The sequence below is a fragment of the Mastomys coucha genome, unplaced genomic scaffold (genome assembly GCF_008632895.1).
Source record: "Mastomys coucha isolate ucsf_1 unplaced genomic scaffold, UCSF_Mcou_1 pScaffold22, whole genome shotgun sequence".
Taxonomy (NCBI): domain Eukaryota; kingdom Metazoa; phylum Chordata; class Mammalia; order Rodentia; family Muridae; genus Mastomys; species Mastomys coucha.
In genome coordinates, this window is record NW_022196905.1 from 20,219,353 (window position 1) to 20,237,640 (window position 18,288).

The window sequence follows — 18,288 nt, forward strand, 5'->3', positions numbered from 1 at the left end:
TTTATAAACTGTTCTAATATAATTAGATAACCAGTTGAATTGCTTTTCCCTGAAGAAGATGATTTTTCCCAGTGTCCACATTCATTTAAAACTCTCCTTAAAAAGGTTTTTTCTCGGTATTTATCCAGATGAGTAAAACAAAACAAGAGCTCTATGTCTCAGACAGGAACTACAGCACAGGACAAGAATGATAAAATAAAAGAGATCAAATAAATTCATTTGGAGATATTCTTACGGGCAAGTATGTTCACACATGATACAGAAATCAGATAATGACAAATTCTAAACATAATGCAAATGAGACAATGTAAGAAGAAAGAAGTGTACATGTCCAGGTTAACCTGAAATGAGGAAATATTGGAGGGCCACGATATGGTTGCAGTGGTGAAGAGGGTATGCTGTTCTTCTAGAGGACCCAAATTCAGTTCCCATTATCCATGTCATTATTCATAACCCCCTGCAATTCCACCTCTAGGGGATCTCTAGCACACCTCTGCTCTCTGCAGGCACCTGCACTCACCTGAACCTATGCAAACACAACACACACAATTTAAAGTAATAAAAATAGTTTTTAAAAAAATCTTGGCACATTGCATGAATTAAAATTAAGGACATGATTTTTTGGAAAGTCGATAATTTTGTTAAAGATGGGCCATGGGACTTAATTCAGTAACTCAGTTAAATGTATGACCATTGCTATTAAGAGTTCACTCTGAGTTGAATAAGACTACAAACAGATAGCATCTCTAAGAGCTAGCCCCTGTTGTTCTCTAATGCAAGGTAAGAGGTGGTGAGAGGATTGCTCTATGTATGTAGACCTGCACAGCCCCAAGGCCAACAGAGCTGCATAATTAAGGATGACCATTTTTTTTCTCCTCAAGCCTTGTACCATTGAGGTCTGCAGTCACAGCCAAGGCTGATGATATTGTGAAATATTTGCTCATCCCTGGATGGTGAGATCAAAAGACACAGGGTAGGAAAAGATAGTAGACAGTAGAATGAAAATTAATGAGTGAATAATGCCTTGCTGAACACCTTAGAAGATGTATGTCTCCCTGTGCAGCTCCTTCACCTCCTGAAGCATTCTCTCTCCCTCAAGAAATGACCTGCCCATCCCAGTGAAATAATATTATTGGTGGGGAGGAAAGAAGTTTTCTAAGATTTCCTTTGTAGACAGAAGTTTTTAAACTAGTCACTAGAAATCATTGATGTGTTCTTTCCTCTCCACCTACTTCACACAGAGCTTTATAGCATGGGCACAATTTTATAAAAGCCTTCTCATAAATGACTACAAATTTATGTATGCAGAACAATAACATTATCTCATTGTTTGTGTAATACTAATAAATGTAAATAACTCAGGCCTAATTTGTATGCTGATTCACAGGAGGTTTATGCTACATCTCATTCTCTTAACTCATCTACTTTGTGTGATTCACCGTCTCCTCATTAGAAATGGTTTTCTCATCCTCCCTGGCAGGAAGTGGGAGCTGACTCCTACTCTGTGACTGGCTTTTTAAAGACCCTGTGTGTTCTGACAAATTGCTCTGAAGTTGCATCCAAAGGAGCTCTCTTTGACATTGGCTCTGAAATGTAAGTAATAAGGATATCATTATTTCTGGAAAGCCATAACAATGGGAGGAAATTAATGTTGGCAACTGCCAAGTAGGGAGATTTAGTAGTCTTAAATACTGACAGGCAGAAGGAAAAATGGTGCTGATATTGTTTGTTTGGATTTTATTCTCAACTCACAGGTCTGTCAAAGAAGGAGAGTGTGAGAGAGTATGAAGAATTTTCCAAAGACAAGTCAATGCAGTAGACATACAGAGTCCGATGTGATAGGTGGTTTACTTACATGGATTTATCATACTTCACTTTATCCTAGTCATTTGGGAAATTCCTTTAAGAAGTATTATTAGAAGACAAAATTATAATAAATCTAATTTTACAGATTTCAATTGGGTTTAACCATGAACCCAGAAGAGTGCAGAGGTCTGGACCAGAAATGTTTCAGAATGTGCTGATTCCATCACATAGGTAGGTAGTGTTTATGACAAGAGAAAAGAAGGAAGTGGCCAAGGTAATGAGCAGCAAATGCCATGGTGAGCAGAAACAGCTTGAATGGTTACATCTGGTATCTGTCTAACTTGAACATAGTTTGAACAGTCCCTGTTCGAGATTGGCTGGAGTTCACATATATGTCACACATGAAGGTTACATGCAGTTGGTTTGCAGTTCAAGTTATACTACAATCCAGCTTCTATAGAGAAACAGTTTAATCAAACTTGAAATGAAAGTGACCAGCTGCAGACCAAAAGTAAATACATAAAACCTCATTTCAAATGTTTATTTTGAACCTACTGAATTCAAATAAAAAACAATACCACAAAAAATATCCCCCCCTCCACATACACAACAAAAAATCCTCCAAAACAACAAAACCAAAACCAAAGGATACCTGCACATTACAACTAGATGCCAGTTCTCTGGAAATTTTAAAATAATCAGCAGTTTTATGGGTCAATGCTATTATTCAATAGGTACTAATTTCATGTTTATTCATCTAGAGAAGTCTGATAGTGTTGCAGTCATAGGTTGTCTTTGCATATGTGATCCATAGCACTGGCTGACTGTATCACATGATAGTATGTATCTCCAGTATTCCTATGTCTTGCTTTTTCATTGAGTAAAATACACAAGAGAGTTCCATGTTCTGCGCTTGAGAGAAAAGGCTGCAAGTGACTATGGATTACAGAAATGCTGGATATCTGAAACCTCATAGTACTAATTACAACAAGAAACTGGGATTGAAGAGAAGGCTGCTACCAAAGCTGACTGAGGAGGGAATGAAAAGAACAACCTTCAACTTTGCCATAACACTCGTTTCAGGAAAGAATTGGGTGACATGTTTACACTTCCACTCTTCTTGAAGTGACACAAATATTTTATTTAGCCAATTCTTGAACAACTTGTGCTATGATAAATGAGAAGTGTAGCCTCTTGGAATATCTCTTCCCCCTTGTTGGAAGGGAAATCCTGTTAGTGTCTGTCTGATTCCAGCATCCTATTATCTGTTTCTCAGTACAAATGATCTACCCCTCTAGAACAGGAGTGCACAACCTTCCACTTGTAACCTTCCACCTGTAGGTATAGTAACCCTCTATTCTGAAAACTGCTAAGCTTGTAGCTGGAAGGCAGAAAATCTTAACACCATTAATGAATGAAGAATCTGAAGTGTATATAGAATTAGAAAGTTATACAAGGTCACAAAATTATCATCAGATCTAAGACCCAAACTCTGGCTGGTGGGCTGAGAGCTCTCACCTGTAAGTCTCTGAGCTTAATGACCAATAATGTTGCTAAAGGGTTGTCCAATAGTAGTTTAGAACTTCAGTTTCTTTAAATTCTCCAGTTTTCCCATCTGTAAAGAGGAATTTCTTAAGAGAGAAACTAAGTACCTGGGAATAAAATATTAGTTTGATTTTGTATATCAATAACTTCCCTGAGTATCACCCTGCTATGGGCTGGATGGGCTTTGGCAGTGTTCTAAGGGTATTAGCCCCTGTACCATGACAAAAAAAAAAGGCTATGAGCAATGGTTTCTCCACAGAATCAGGAAGTTGGACTACTACCAAACTGTAGACTCATGTGGAAGTCTCCAAGGGCATACAGGCATGGGTTTCATGAGGTAGAATGTCAAGCAGGTGCAGAAATGATATTAAAGGCTGAGATCCTGATCAGATCCCAGTGGAATAGATAGATAGAGCATGCTGTGAGAACACATGAGAGGATTCCCAGGCCTTTTTAACAAAGTCACATATAGCTTCTCTCTGGCAAACTAGTGAGGAGCGAAGTCACCCAGTATTATATGACATTCCACATGAGTGTCTCAAGGGACACTGTAAAAAGAATATGATATTGCTACGGGATTCTTCCCCTTTATTTGTACTCTGTCATTCTGTCATTCCCTTCATGGTGATGTCAGCACACCACTCCCTTAGCACAAGCAAAGAAATTAGGTGCTTAAGTCTCTGGACATGGAAAATTTGCTATTTTCCATTGGCTAGTCTACTGGTTGTTTTTTATTGTCGTCATGTTGACATAACATAGGGTCTTCTCAGAAACATCAATTGAGGAATTGCTTTTATCAAATTGTCCTTATCTGTGGAGCATTTTCTCCATTTCTCTTTGATATGGGAAAGTACAACACCTGTTGTTAATACCATTCCTAAGCAGGTGAGCCTTCACTGCATAAGAAAGGTAGGTTAACATGAGTCTGGAAGCAAGCTGGTTAGTGATAGTCCTGTGTGCTTTGTGCTTTAAACACCTGACTTGAATAACTCCCTTTGCTTCCCTGGGTAATGGATCTAGAATCTGAATTAAACCCTTTTCATGCCAAGATGCTTTTTGGTCAGACCTTATTTTGGTCAGACAAATGGGACAGAAGACTATGACCTGTTTGCTCAATCTCTCCTGTAGCTCCTGCTGTCATATTTGGGGATGCTTGGATGCAGGTAGATCTGCTATCATGTAAAAGATTCCACAGAGTCCCCACTGCCTTTTCTCTGCCAGGAAACAACCATCTGCCTCCTGATCATCCTTCCACTTGCACACCTAATTCCATGAAATCTCATTGGGTCTCAACCACGTAGACTATTAAATTAAGTGACAATTAAAATGTAACTATTCCACTCAGGTTTTTTTCTGCTTTAGAATTTTCCACCATTATTATATGGCATCAGCAACCCCAATGACTATATTTTCCACAAGGTCATTTGAATTATACCATTTGCTTCTCAGCTGACATTGGGTTGTGTCCAGGTAAATTCATTATAATTTGAAGTCATCATATCAAAACTGCACTGAATGCAGCTAATACATTTCACACCATAGGATGATAAGTACAATCTTCAGATAACAGATGAATTTGTACATTGCCATGTCTCTCACTTGTAGCTGTGGTTGTCTGCCCCTGCCCTGCATTAGAGAAGAGAATGCTATCCTGTATCACTAACCTGGAAATCACTTTCTCACTATTTCAAAGTTGAAAATTAGATAAATCAAATCATTGCAATGGTTGGGTACCATTTCATTTTCAAAATGTTTTTTATAAATAAATGCTATCCTGCCAATTAAAAAAAATCACAATTTTAAAAAAATATTACAAATAAAAATAGACAATATAATGCACTTGTGTCTTAGTATATGTGGGCATTACATGGAAGTAGAAAGATGATTCTGATTACTTTTCCAGATGATTTTTCTGGTCCCTGACATGCTTGCTTTCATGTGGTCTAGAGGACACATGCGAAATTTGACTCATTGCTTCTGATTGTGTGTGTGTGTGTGTGTGTGTGTACATGTGTGTGTGTGTGTGTGTGTGTGTGTGTGTGTGTGTGTGTGAAAATTTGAGGTGGGACATAGGCACTGGTCCACTGAAATGGTCTAGATGACAAAGGAAAGGTCAGTTACAGGATGAAATGCCCTGTTTATCTATCCTCAAGTAGTTCAGACATCGTTCTCACAAAGAAACATTTGTCCATTATCTAGGAGGAAAATGCCTTGTGACTTCAGTGTTCCAGTGCTCAACTCTCTGGGGGTTAGCTGGAAGTTTCCCTTGCTAAGATCACATGGGGTTAAGTTCAGTTTGCCAGCTCATTATACTCCTACTCAAGATAATCAAATCATTCATGCTTATAACACATAGAAACTTATTGCCTCAGCACTTCTAAAATGTTGTGATTAGTTTCTGCAATCATCCCATCTCTATAACTACAGAAAGATACACTACGTAAAGATACTGTCATTCCAGTTAGGTTTTCAAGGCAGCAGGTAACATGCCTGATCCATTGGCCTATGTGTGTAAAACAAACTGGAATACAGTGCATATACAGTGTTCAGTTTCAGAGTTTTGTATGTGAGCTATAACAGGTGCACAGACTGAAGACTGAATATATTTAATTGAAGTCAAACTCACACACACGGGTAATCAACAACCAATACATAGAATAATATAGCAATTCTCCATTTTACCACTAACCACCCTCAATGCTCTCCCTTCTCTGTAGAGATTGGAGACAGTTTACAGATGGTCAGTACTATGTCTTCTTTCTAAGCACATATGAGTATACATCTTTTAGTTTAAATACTAAGAGAGTATGTGTCTTCTTGTTATCAAACCCTTAGCCAGCCTCTTCCTTCAGGCGATCAATCAAAAGATCACACAGGCAGAGAAGACACAAGAGACAAGACTATGGTAGATAAAGATGCTCATTCACATGATGAAGAGGTTGAGAAGAGCCGCTATTCAATGAAAGAAGCATGTCTCAGAGGGCAAAGCCCATAATCATGTAGATCTGTTGCTTTAGGATACTGTACCTGGCATTAACAATGGCATGGCTCCTAAACACAGTTTTAACACCCTGCCCTGTATAGGTGACCCCAATGGTGACAGCTGAGGTCACAGAGCCCTTGTCTACTGTGTTGATAATCCCTTGAGAAGGCACTTGTTTGTAAACTGCAGCTAGGGATTAGTGGAGTCAGACTGGGACTCTTATTGCTAGTGTCTCTGGATGGTTCAGTGAAGATTGATGAGACAAATTTATTTAGTCAGTTTTCCAAGTGTTTATTTTATGTAGGACAGCAGTTTTTAGATAGCTGTGAGGAGCTCCTTTGAAACCAGTAGAGGCAAATCTAAAGGAAATGTACGCTTTCAGGGCTGAGGAGTGGATGCAGTAGGCCTGCTCCTGGCACAGAGAAAACCAAGATTAATTTTAAGCTGTCACATCTGGTATTTATTTCTTTTCTTTTCAATTAGCAGAAGTGTGTTAATTTGTATGCACAGGGAAACTATATTTCTGATACTACACCTTTCCCTTATCATCATAGTGTAATACTGAATGCATTTTAATGGTGGTTGCTGTTATTAATCCTTCACATTTTTCTTCCTTTTTTGATATTTCAGAGCTGGCAGCATAGATCCATTTGTTTATAAATAATTACTTTCAAAATGCTTTAATAGTTCAAATATTGATGGCTAGTACATTTTGTTTTCTTCCAAGTGATTTCTTCAGTCTCCTTTTCCAAGAAATCATTGCTTTCTGGTACCCTATGTGTTGGTCCTCACAGCAGGGCTGTTTTCAGTAAGTCCTCAAAGCCTCCAAGGAGGGAAAGCAGTGTTAGTGGTCTCCTAGGTTCCTAATTACTGCTTCCATTCCTTCACAAATAGCTGAGATACAAGCCTAGATGTACATGAAAGATCTATGATTATTTTCAGTGTCTCGTCCTGATTCTATTCTTGTGGTTAACAGAAGATTTATAAGATTCATTTAGTAAATTTTGAAAGTGTGTGCATTTTATATAGTATATTACTATAGAGAAATAAAAATGGTATATTCTATACTTAGATCTTCTACTTAGTAAAGCTGAGACAAGAAAAGGGGAATAGAAATTACATAGAAAAAGTGAGAAATATACAGCATACACAGACCATCATACTCATTCTCTAATTTCCTGTACTTGCACATTATATATAGCTCTATAATCATACTGAATGTACATAAATCAATTAAGTATTGGAAATGTGATTAGTATGATGATTACTATAGCCTTGTTATAAGATCCTAGAAATACTTTCTCTAAGCTATTTGATAGCTTATTGTAGTGTCTGAAGTAACCTTATTTAAGTAAGACATTTCCCCCTTTCTCTTTGGAAGACAGTAGTTATCTGTAGAATAAAATTTTTACAGCTAACAACAGGAAAAGTCTGATAGCATGAAGAGATCATTGGCTTGAAACCAGTAGAGAATAGTGGAGCAATCAGGCCTGGACAGCTCATTCTCTGGAGAACAGAGCAGCTGAGCCAGACAGCACAATGAAATGGCTTCTGGATTGCTCATTCTCCAGGGGTGCCGTGTTGATCCTGAGCTTTGGGTATGTGCCAAGGGTCTTGCTCAGGCTGCAGAGACACAGAATGCAGAAGAGGTTTCACATACCTGTGCTGACAGCAGGACGTAAGCATCTGGCTTATTTTTATTTATCCTTTTTTTTTTCCTGGGATGGCATGGCATAAAGAGATGAAAATTAACATAAGGTCCCTGAAAGGGGAATATCATCTTTCTCAGAAATGCTGAGAAACAAATATTAAAGGCCCCGACCTTCCAAGAGCAACAATAGAAAACTAATATTGCCTATAATTGTATTTTAGATCCAAGAGAATTAGATGACACAATACAACAAAGATGCAGTGTGTAAAGTTCAGGCTACCTAAACCAGAAATCACTTCCAGTACTCTGATAACTAGACCCACAGCCATGTTCCACCCAGACTTTTTGGTGAACTTGCGACCACTACTTCTGTGACCCACACAATGACAGCCATTCTCATCATGGAAGTAACACAGTATACTATAATACAGGGATTGATACAGGACAGGTATTGATTCACTACAGTACAGGGATTGATAAATAAAATAGTTACAGGTGAGGTGAGGGTGTCCAAAGGAATCCAAAAGTCCTGGAAATGGAAAACTTGAAACTTAGCATTGTAAGTCCAGGACAATACTTTTTACTGAAATATAAGTTCATTTTAATTCGGCAGCAGTACACAGAAGGTAGGTAGAAGTTACAAAATATTACTGAATGAAGGTAGAAAATATGAAGTACCCAAGAATGACTTTAAAGAGTCACATACAAACCCATGCAATAACATTGTAAACCAAAATACAGAAAATTAAAGCCAAAAGAATAAGTGTATAATAAATACAAAACCCAGATATTCTTCATATTATACAAATTCTAAGTTGCCCCCCAAAACAGTTGTAGAGATGGTTGAGTTGCAATTATCATTCAGTGAGAGCTCTTTTTTTATTTTGTGGCATTTAAGGTAGAGCCCATGGCCTCCAAGTAAGCATAAATTCCATCACTGGGTAGCATGCCCAGTTTCAATACAGTACATTTTAATTTTAAAATCCTTTAAAAAATCTGAAAGTTGTATAGAAATAAAAGGTTAAAAAATCATCATTAGTCCATTCATGTTCATAGATAACTAGAATATAATGGAGGAGCAAGGGGGATAGAAGAGCAAACATTGGGGCAAGGGCTCAGAAATCCAGGAAGAAATTACAAAGCAAGTCCCCAGGTATCATGATGTTCATATGGAGATGGACAAACATCAAAAGTAAGTACAGTCCAAAGCCAGCCCCACATACACGTGGTTACCAGATTACTGGCATTTGTAAATATTGACCATCATTGAAAATTAATGGTGCCTTAGCTTCTTTTCCTTCTCGGTGATAAATATTCTGACCAAAGAAACTCAAGAAAGTCATTTGTTCTGGCTTATAGTGTGAAGGTACAGTTCATCACAGTGGTGAAGTCAAGGACACAGGAGCTCGAAGCAGCTGGTCACATAACATCTACCATCAGGAGCAAACATCAGACATTACAACCACGTTCAGGATTTAGACGTGAGACATCACATCCACCATCAGGACCAGACAGCAGTCATCATCATATTTACCATCAGGAGCAGACAGCAGTAAATGTTGCTGCTCAGGTCCTTGTTGCTTATCAGGTTACAGAGTCCAGGATCCCACCCAAAGCAAAGCTACCTACCTTGTGGAGATCTTCCAACTTTGGTTAATAAAATCAAGATAATCCCTCACAGGCAGACACAGAGGCCAGTCTTCCAGGTGATTCCAGATTCTGTCAAAGTAACAGCCAATACACTTACACAGGTCTCTGGTATCAGGAAAGAGACATAGAAATGTCAGCAATAGTAACAACAGAAACAGCTATGCAGATGGACTTGCAAACAGTGAATTAAGTCACCAGCAAGATGTGAAGGTAAGAAAGTGAGAGCAAAGCTTACCCCTTTGCCTACATTTATCTGGGCTGTCACTGGAAGGTACCACACATCTTTAGAATAGGGATTTTTTTTCCCTTTACTTCGGTTAACTTGATCAGGAAAATTCCTAGAGGCTTGTCTCTTAGTCTATATCAGAAACAATCAACTTGACAAGATTAACCTCACAGATAGACCTTTCAGTATATTGTGCTGGAAAATTGTCATCCACATACTGTTTCACAGCATATGTGAAAAACTTTAAGGTGACAGGATATCTATTTAGAAGTAATAGGTAATGTCCATCACAAATCATGGGAGAAAATATTTTGTTTTTCAAAATTGGGAATTAATATATGGCTTAGGCTGGATTTACCCTCTAGGATTGAGCCTGGCCCAGTGGTACAGGCCTATAAACTTATGCCACTGAGGCTAATAAAGAGGATTAAAACATGGAAGCCATTCTGTTCTATAGGATTGATACTTGAAAGTCATTCTGATCTATAGGGTTGAGTCCTGGAAACATTTCTGGTCAATAGGATAGAGACTCAGAAGTCATTCTTGTCTATATACTAAGAACATTAAAAAAAAATTAAAACCTCTCACAACTTCAACTCCAAAACTCATGCCCCTGGATCTGGCCTAAGTTAACAATTCTTAGAAACTAACTTTAATGTATCTCTAAACTTAATATCATTGCTACAGTTCATTATCAAATGAAGCTTCTAATTCTAGATGTGCTACAGTACTCAGTACCTCTGTTCTGTTCAATTCTATAAAAATGCCGTGAGTAGAACTATATTGAGCCTCTTGACACGTTACTATGCATTAATTAAAATTATTAAATTTTCATATTAACCAGAGATAATAAGACCACTTCACCCATATGCATAATTAATCTTTATTCAAATATTTACCATTTAGCTCAAACATCAATTAGAAATATTACCTGGAAACAGAATGTATTCTACAAAGTGTAACAGCTCTGTAGTTCAGAGAGACCTGGAACCTATCTGGCCTATATTACTGAATAGGACTAATGACTTCAAATGAGTTAAGTGAACTTACTAAGAACTTACATTATGGATGTAAAATATGAATTTAGGAAAAAGATGGTGTCAACTTAGTATCATTTGACAGGGGAAGGAGTAGACTCTTGTAAGGATCTTTAAAGTTTGGCTCCTTGCCAAAAGAGAGCTGAAGTGGGGAGGTCACAAAGAATCATCTAGGTAACTTAATCAGAGTTGCATGCCTACAGGTGGAGCCATACTTAGCCACGGGAGAGTTATCTAAAGTCAACTAAGAAAACATTGAAAGAAACTGAAATTTCTGATAATATTACCTAATTATTGAATCAAATAAACTGCCATGCAGCAGCATTTATTTTTATAGGCAAAGAATGTTTTCAAACTTGTCACAAAAGAAGTGTGTATTTGTTTGTGTGTTGTGTGTTGTGTGTATAATGTCCTAAGTTCTATCAATCAGAAGGTCCCATTACAAAAGTCCATGATCTCATTTGGCTCTAAGTAATCTAGCACTCAGGAAGTTAAGGCAGGAGGATTGTTATGAGTACAATGGCAACTTGAGAGGCACAGTAGTTCAAAGGCAGTCTGGGCTGTGCAATGAAATCTTGTCTCCACAACAACAGAAAAAAATCTTATAAAAAAAATCCCATTAAGAGTTTGAAACTTCAGGGCTGGTTTTGAGACTGAATCTGAAAGTGTGATTAGCTTTTTCAAATCAAGTTGCTTTTGGTATTTGAAGCCATTACAAAAGCGTAGCTTGTATGTCTCTGTGTATGTCTCTGTCTGTGCAATATCAAGCACTTTTAATTTTAAGGATTACTCATATTTCTATTTTATGTGACTGTGTAGAGGTCCATTCTCAGAGCCATGTCATAACTTGGTTCCTATCTTCTCAGTTTGGCTCTGTGCTGGTTACTTTTCATTATCAACTTGTTACCACCTTGAGTCACCTGGGAAGACTGACGTGGAAGGGCCCAGCCAAATGTGGGATGTGACATCCATGGGCCGGTGGCTGGGGCTGTGGAAGAAAGCTGAGCATTGCTCTGGTTGTGGTCCCTCCAACAGACCTTCTTCATGGTGTCTGCTCCAGTTCCTGCTCTGACTCCTTTCAATGACAGAAGATAAAATAAGATCAACCCTTTCTTGTCCTCTCCCCCATTTCCTTCTGAGGAATCATTTCATCACAGCTACTGAAAAGCAAACTAAATCCATAGCTACTCATGCTGTGCTGCATGGCTCCTTGACCTATCTATTCTCTGTTCATCTCTGTATGGGGCTACTTGTTTAATCTCATCTAGAAACCTGTGTCAAAATACAGTATCAAAATTCTCACCAATAAGCACAAATGTAAATGCTTACAAAAGTACTAGTACTGTTGGATACTTTAATTAAAAGTAAACTTTTAGTAGACAAATGTTCAAACATACTGTTTGTTAGTAATGATGACTCGCTACATTCATATTCAGGAAAGGAATTATCTTCAAAATATGTAAAGAACTCCTCCAAATCAATAAATGAAACAAATTGAACTCCAGTGAAAATGCTTTGTATCAGTACTTTATTAAATCAGTATCAAATTCCACAATTAGCATACAGCTTTTCTGTTTTGTTAGTGCTCAGGAAAATGCTACCCACAACCACAGAATAAATCTTGTGAGCTGAAACTAGTGGTTTGCTTGGTAAAAAGGCAGCGTCTATTCTTGCTGAACATATTCACAGTCTATGTTCCAGTTGTTGCTGCTCCCCACCTGTGCATGGATGTGCTTACTCACATGACTGTGGTCATCCTATTGGAAATCATCAAAGAATGTCGCCACTGAAAGATAAGAAGCCTTTAGTTCATTTGCTCTGTGTAATACTAAAGCAACAAGAATAAAAGTGAAGTTTCATCCATTAACATACACCAAACTCAAAAGGATTTGAGTGAAAGGACATCACAGAGATGCATTTGATGTAGGATCCATTCACATGAAATTCAAACCCAGATAGCCCCATCGCTGATGGTAGAAACCCTTTGGCTGATAGGGGTGAATTTTTTATGTAACCGAAAAACCTTCTTTGGCATGAACAGTGCTATGATTTGGTTTTACAGCATAATCAGGTGTAGCATACATGATTCAGCATTATATGGATCCCTATCAGTGTTTGGATGTTTGATTCATGTGCATACATAATGTGTGTATTACATGATAGAAAAATATTATTGTGACAAATAGAACTTCCCCCCTCCCCCCTCGTAGAGAATGGTTTTGCTTTTTTTGCTTTTTGTTATTGTTGTTGGTAGTGTTTTTTATTGTTTTTTGGGTTTAGATTTTATGTTGGTGGTGTTTTTTGTTTGTTTGTTTGGTTTTGTTTTTGTTTGGTTTACAACACTTACAAGCTCTGTTCTAAGAATTAGAATTACTCTGAGTACACACAAAACAATCACATGACTTAATGACACCAAGTAAACTTTAATATACTCTGCACTCTACAGAGAGTGTTCCTCAAAATGGGTATTTTAACAGACATTTTAGGATCTTATTCACCTCATATTTAATGAAATAATTCAGTGGTATAAAATCCAATCAAAATAACATATTTTAAATACAGATAAATGAGACCTATCTGTGAAGAAAAATGAAAAGAATGAAGATATATGAAAGCTTCCCCTAGATTTCACATGTTATTATTAACTGTAAAGCCTAGAGAAAACCCAATGGTTTGAAAACAGTTATTCCTGTGTTCTTTTGGCTATCAAGATAGTATATAAATTATCATTATGTAATTAAAATATTTTCTTAAGGAAAATACAAAAAGAGCACAGATAAATTTCATAAGCAAATTGAACAGGTTGGAGATTTTTTATTAAAAACAATGGAATATTTAATGATTGCCTTTAAATTGGAAATTACATATGAAATGAGGTACAAATTTCTCCTCACTCTACAAAAAAGTAACTATAACATGTGATTTATTTTCCTGTGGGAAGATAAATGTTCTGTCATTGCGTTGGGCAAGTAGCCTCATAAAACAATTCTGAGATCTCCATCACTATGTCAAGATATTATAAGCATCTTTATATTACAAATGTGATCAATGGAGCTATGAATTTTCATCATTGGCCAAAAATTCCTTTCAATTTTGTCTCACATTGCATACATCTATATATTATAACACCACATATTTTATGTAATTTTATACAGTGATCTTTTTTCTTTCAAATTCTTAAAGAAAAATATTTTAAAATATGTTCATATTTTCTTTAGTTTACCTTAGTTTGACAAACATTGCCCTGAGTGATATTTATTTTAGAAAGAAAATATTCCATTATTAATAACTTGAATTTTCTCAGTCATGATAATTGAAAGGAGAACATTTAAAGGATAGTCAAGGACAGTATAACTGAGAATCATTCTAGCTCCTTATAAGCCCCTAAGGTTAAAAAGAGTTTGTTATGATACATAACATAGTCCAGTAATTAACAAGTGATGTTCTTGACTCTAAAGGTTTTTTAATAGAATATATTTGCTGATTAATTTTGACAAAAAAAATAAATAAAACAGAAAGCCATGAGAATCTGTAAGTCTAGTGTATATAATTTCTATTGTGATAATCAGCATTTATTTACTTCTATATATCTCAAACTGTGCCCATTGAATTCATGTGGTGATTTGTAACTTCACTACCACAAGGAACTAGCCATGAAGAGCTTAGAAGATGACCCTGTTTGAACACAGGACAATTTAAATATTAACATTTTTAGTGAGGCTATTGTTTAAAAATGAAAACTTCACATTTTACATTTGTTGTAATTGGAAGGGAAAACCCAGAGACATACAGAGGTGAAGTAAGAGTGCCAGGCAATGGAGGCCAAGATGGGTGCTCAGGTGAGACAGCAAGAGAGCCTCAGGAAGAGGAGCCAGCACCAGGCACAGGCCACTTAGACAGATGATGGACAGAGAGGCAAAGAGATAGATAGATGCTAGATGGCTTTCATTCCTTGGCTATTGTGAAGAGCACTGCAGTACATGAATACGTAATTAACTCTGTAATATGCTAAGAAACTTTCTAATATAACCCAGGAGCAGTATAAGTGGGTCATTTTGTAATTCTAGTCTTACTTTTAAGAAAATTCCATACCGACTTCAGGAGTAGGTAGGTTAAGTTACAATCCCACTATTGATATACAAGGATTTCATTTTCCTTGGATCCTCATCAGCATTTGTTAATATATATTTTCTTTATGAATCTTACAGTCTTTATTTCATTTTCCTAGTGACTAGTAATATTAACCATTTTACTGTTGAGTGGTCAATTATCCTAATCTCTCTCTCTCTCTCTCTCTCTCTCTCTCTCTCACACACACACACACACACACACACACACACACACTCACACACACACACACACACACACAAACACACACACACATGAATACAATTTGGTCAGTCTATTTAGTGTTACTTTCATGTGTATAATTTCAGGGGTAACCATTTGGTATGGGATAATCAATTAGGGAGCTGATACCCAGGAAAGACTGCTCCCCTCCACCTGAACCCTATTCTCACCATCAGGATTACTTACTTGCTTACAGTTCTTTGTGTATGGGTAGGTCATCATGAGATTTCCTCCTTCCATATTAGCTTGTACTTACTCAGTTGGGTCTTGTTTAGACAAGTCATATAGTTGAGTTACCATAGCGGTTGTCTCCCTGTCTTTTTTAGGAGACACAATTTCACAACACATTTCCTGATTCTCTGGCTTTTATGATCTTTTTGTTCCCACTTCTGAGATAGCTCCTTACCCTTAAGTGCTGGAGTTTAGCCTAGGCATCCCCAATCACTTGTACTCTGAATTTTGACTAGTTGTAGTTTTCTGCAATTTTCCCCTCTCATTCTTCCACAAAAGTGTTTCCTTGATGCAGAGTGAGAACTACACTTATATATGAGCATAGAATAAATGTTTAGAATTCAGTTTAGAATAATGCTAGTTTAATAAGGTGGTGGTAGTAGGTGCTCTTCTAAGAGCCATGATCTCACTAGCCACCGGTAGTTGCCTAAGATGGAAATACTAGAGATGATTTCCATCCTGTTGAGTGGTCCCATGGTGGTTTGACTGAGGTTCCCCCTTTAGTCTTGAACATTTACATTTTGGTCCATAATTGGGAGGGGTAGGAGGGCTGGCCTTGCTGGAGAGTGACCTCACTGGACGCAGGTTTTAAGATTTCAAAAGACTTCAGGTCATTTTGATTTAGATCTCTCTGCTTTTCATCTAACCCCATGTCTGCCTACATATTGCTATGTCACGCTCCATGATAAGGAAAGACTAATTCCTCTGGAACCATAAGCTCCCAAATGATGCCTTTCTTCTATAAATGCTTTAGTAATGGTGTCTTATTACAGTAATACATAGTAAACTACTATGGAGCATAAACTCCAAAATACAGTTGTTGGTTACTGTCAGGATTAGTGTGCCCCCACTAAATGCTTTGAAATGTCTTACCATACTCCCTCTTCCTCTCTACTGAGTTCCCTAAAGTTAAAGAACCCCTCCTGCTTTCCCACTTTCCTCTTCAGACCAATTTTATCCTGCTGATCCCCTCTCTAGAACTTTATCTTTAAAAAACACTCTGTACATTTCACTAGTTCATCAACCACACACACACATACACACATACACACACACACACACACACACACACACTTCCCACACACACACCCAAGACCCCCGCCCCACTCCGCCCACTACAGCCAACCAGATGACTTGCCCTGTTCAGTAATGGCATATGCTGCAGGACCAGATTCTCCACATACTGCAGTACCTCATAAATGAAGTAGATGTTGTGGTAGACTGTCTCAAACACTGGATACAGGTAACAGTGGTGCCAAATTTGGTTCTGCTAGTGAGCAAGGGCTTTCGGGGCTTTACCTGCCTCTTATTCAATTTCTTATTCTTTGATTATCACTAAAAATAGTGGCTTCAATAACTAGTTTTAAAAACAAGAGAGAGTGACCATCCTGGTCTCCTCATTGGTTTTTGTTTTGTTTTGCTTTGTTTTGTTTTGCTTTGCATTTTGTTTTTGTGGGAATAATTGGTGTTCCTCTGCTAAGTGGTATGGTGGCTACAGGTTTATTGCATGTGACCTTTCTTATTTTGAGGTATGTTTATTCTAGCTTCAAATTATTTAGTGTTTTTATGATGAGTGTATGTTGATATTCAAAGGCCCATTTTTTGCATGTATTGACTTTTGTTGTTGTGTCTATTATATTACATGCATTTCTTTTGGAATGGCAAACCATCCTCAAATCCCTGGGACAAAGGCAACTTCAGCATGGATATGGATATTTTTGGCGTTCTGTTGAATTAAAAATTCCATTACTTCATTAATTTTGGCATTCAAATACACTCATTAATAGAATAGAATTGACTTTTAATTTTCAGTTTCTCTTTTGTTTTTATCTTGTTCTAAGATGAGTTAAAGGAAGTTACAATGTCCCTCTCCACATTTTCCCCAACATGTAAAACATGAAAATAATACCCCAAATCATGTAGGACTAATGCAAGTTCAGAGAAGTTACAGGAAACAAATTACATGAAACACTAGTAAACTATCTGGAAAGGAGCTTAAGGAAGCCTCTTTGAGTCTCTTGAATACAGAAAATCAAGATACTTAAGAAAACATGTAATCAACAAATGATTTATGTGTTCAGAAGTATTAACAGATGAAATAAATTGAAGGGAACCCAAATAAGTGGAAAGGTACTCCACAGTTACAGATTAGATTAATACTTTAATGCATTTTTACTACTCTTCATGATATATTCATTTATTCAAATCTACTACAAAGTACTAAAAAACATTTTTCTCAGAAATAGGAAATACCATTTCTAAAATTTTCAGGGAATCATTAAAAAAGAAACACGAGTAAAAAGAACACAGATAGAGACACCTACCATGTAGCTTCAAATATACTGCTATGTCACGCTCCATGATAAGGACAGACTAACAGCCCAGTACTTGCTTTAAACTTCAGGCCAATCGTCCAGAACAGAGAACAGAAAGGAGCCAGCATCTCTGCAGCCAGTGGTGTGCTGAACAGTTTGCTGAGAACGCACTAGAGGGGAAGATAGTGTCTTCAATAAGTAGTCCAGGAGAAACTACCAAATACATGCAGAGGATGAAACCAGTCCCTTTTTTCATCAGGGCACCAAATCAAGTCAAAATGGCTAAATAACTGAAAAGTGAGATCCAAAATAAAATAAAATAAAATAAAATCACAAGAGGAAACACTCAAGGGAAATACTACATGACATAGAGGTGAACTCAATTCTTCATAGAGTTAGAAAGAACAATTTGCAAATTCATTTGGAATAACAAAAAAATTCAGAATAGAAAAAACTATTCACAACAATAAAAGAACTTCTGGTGGAATCACCAT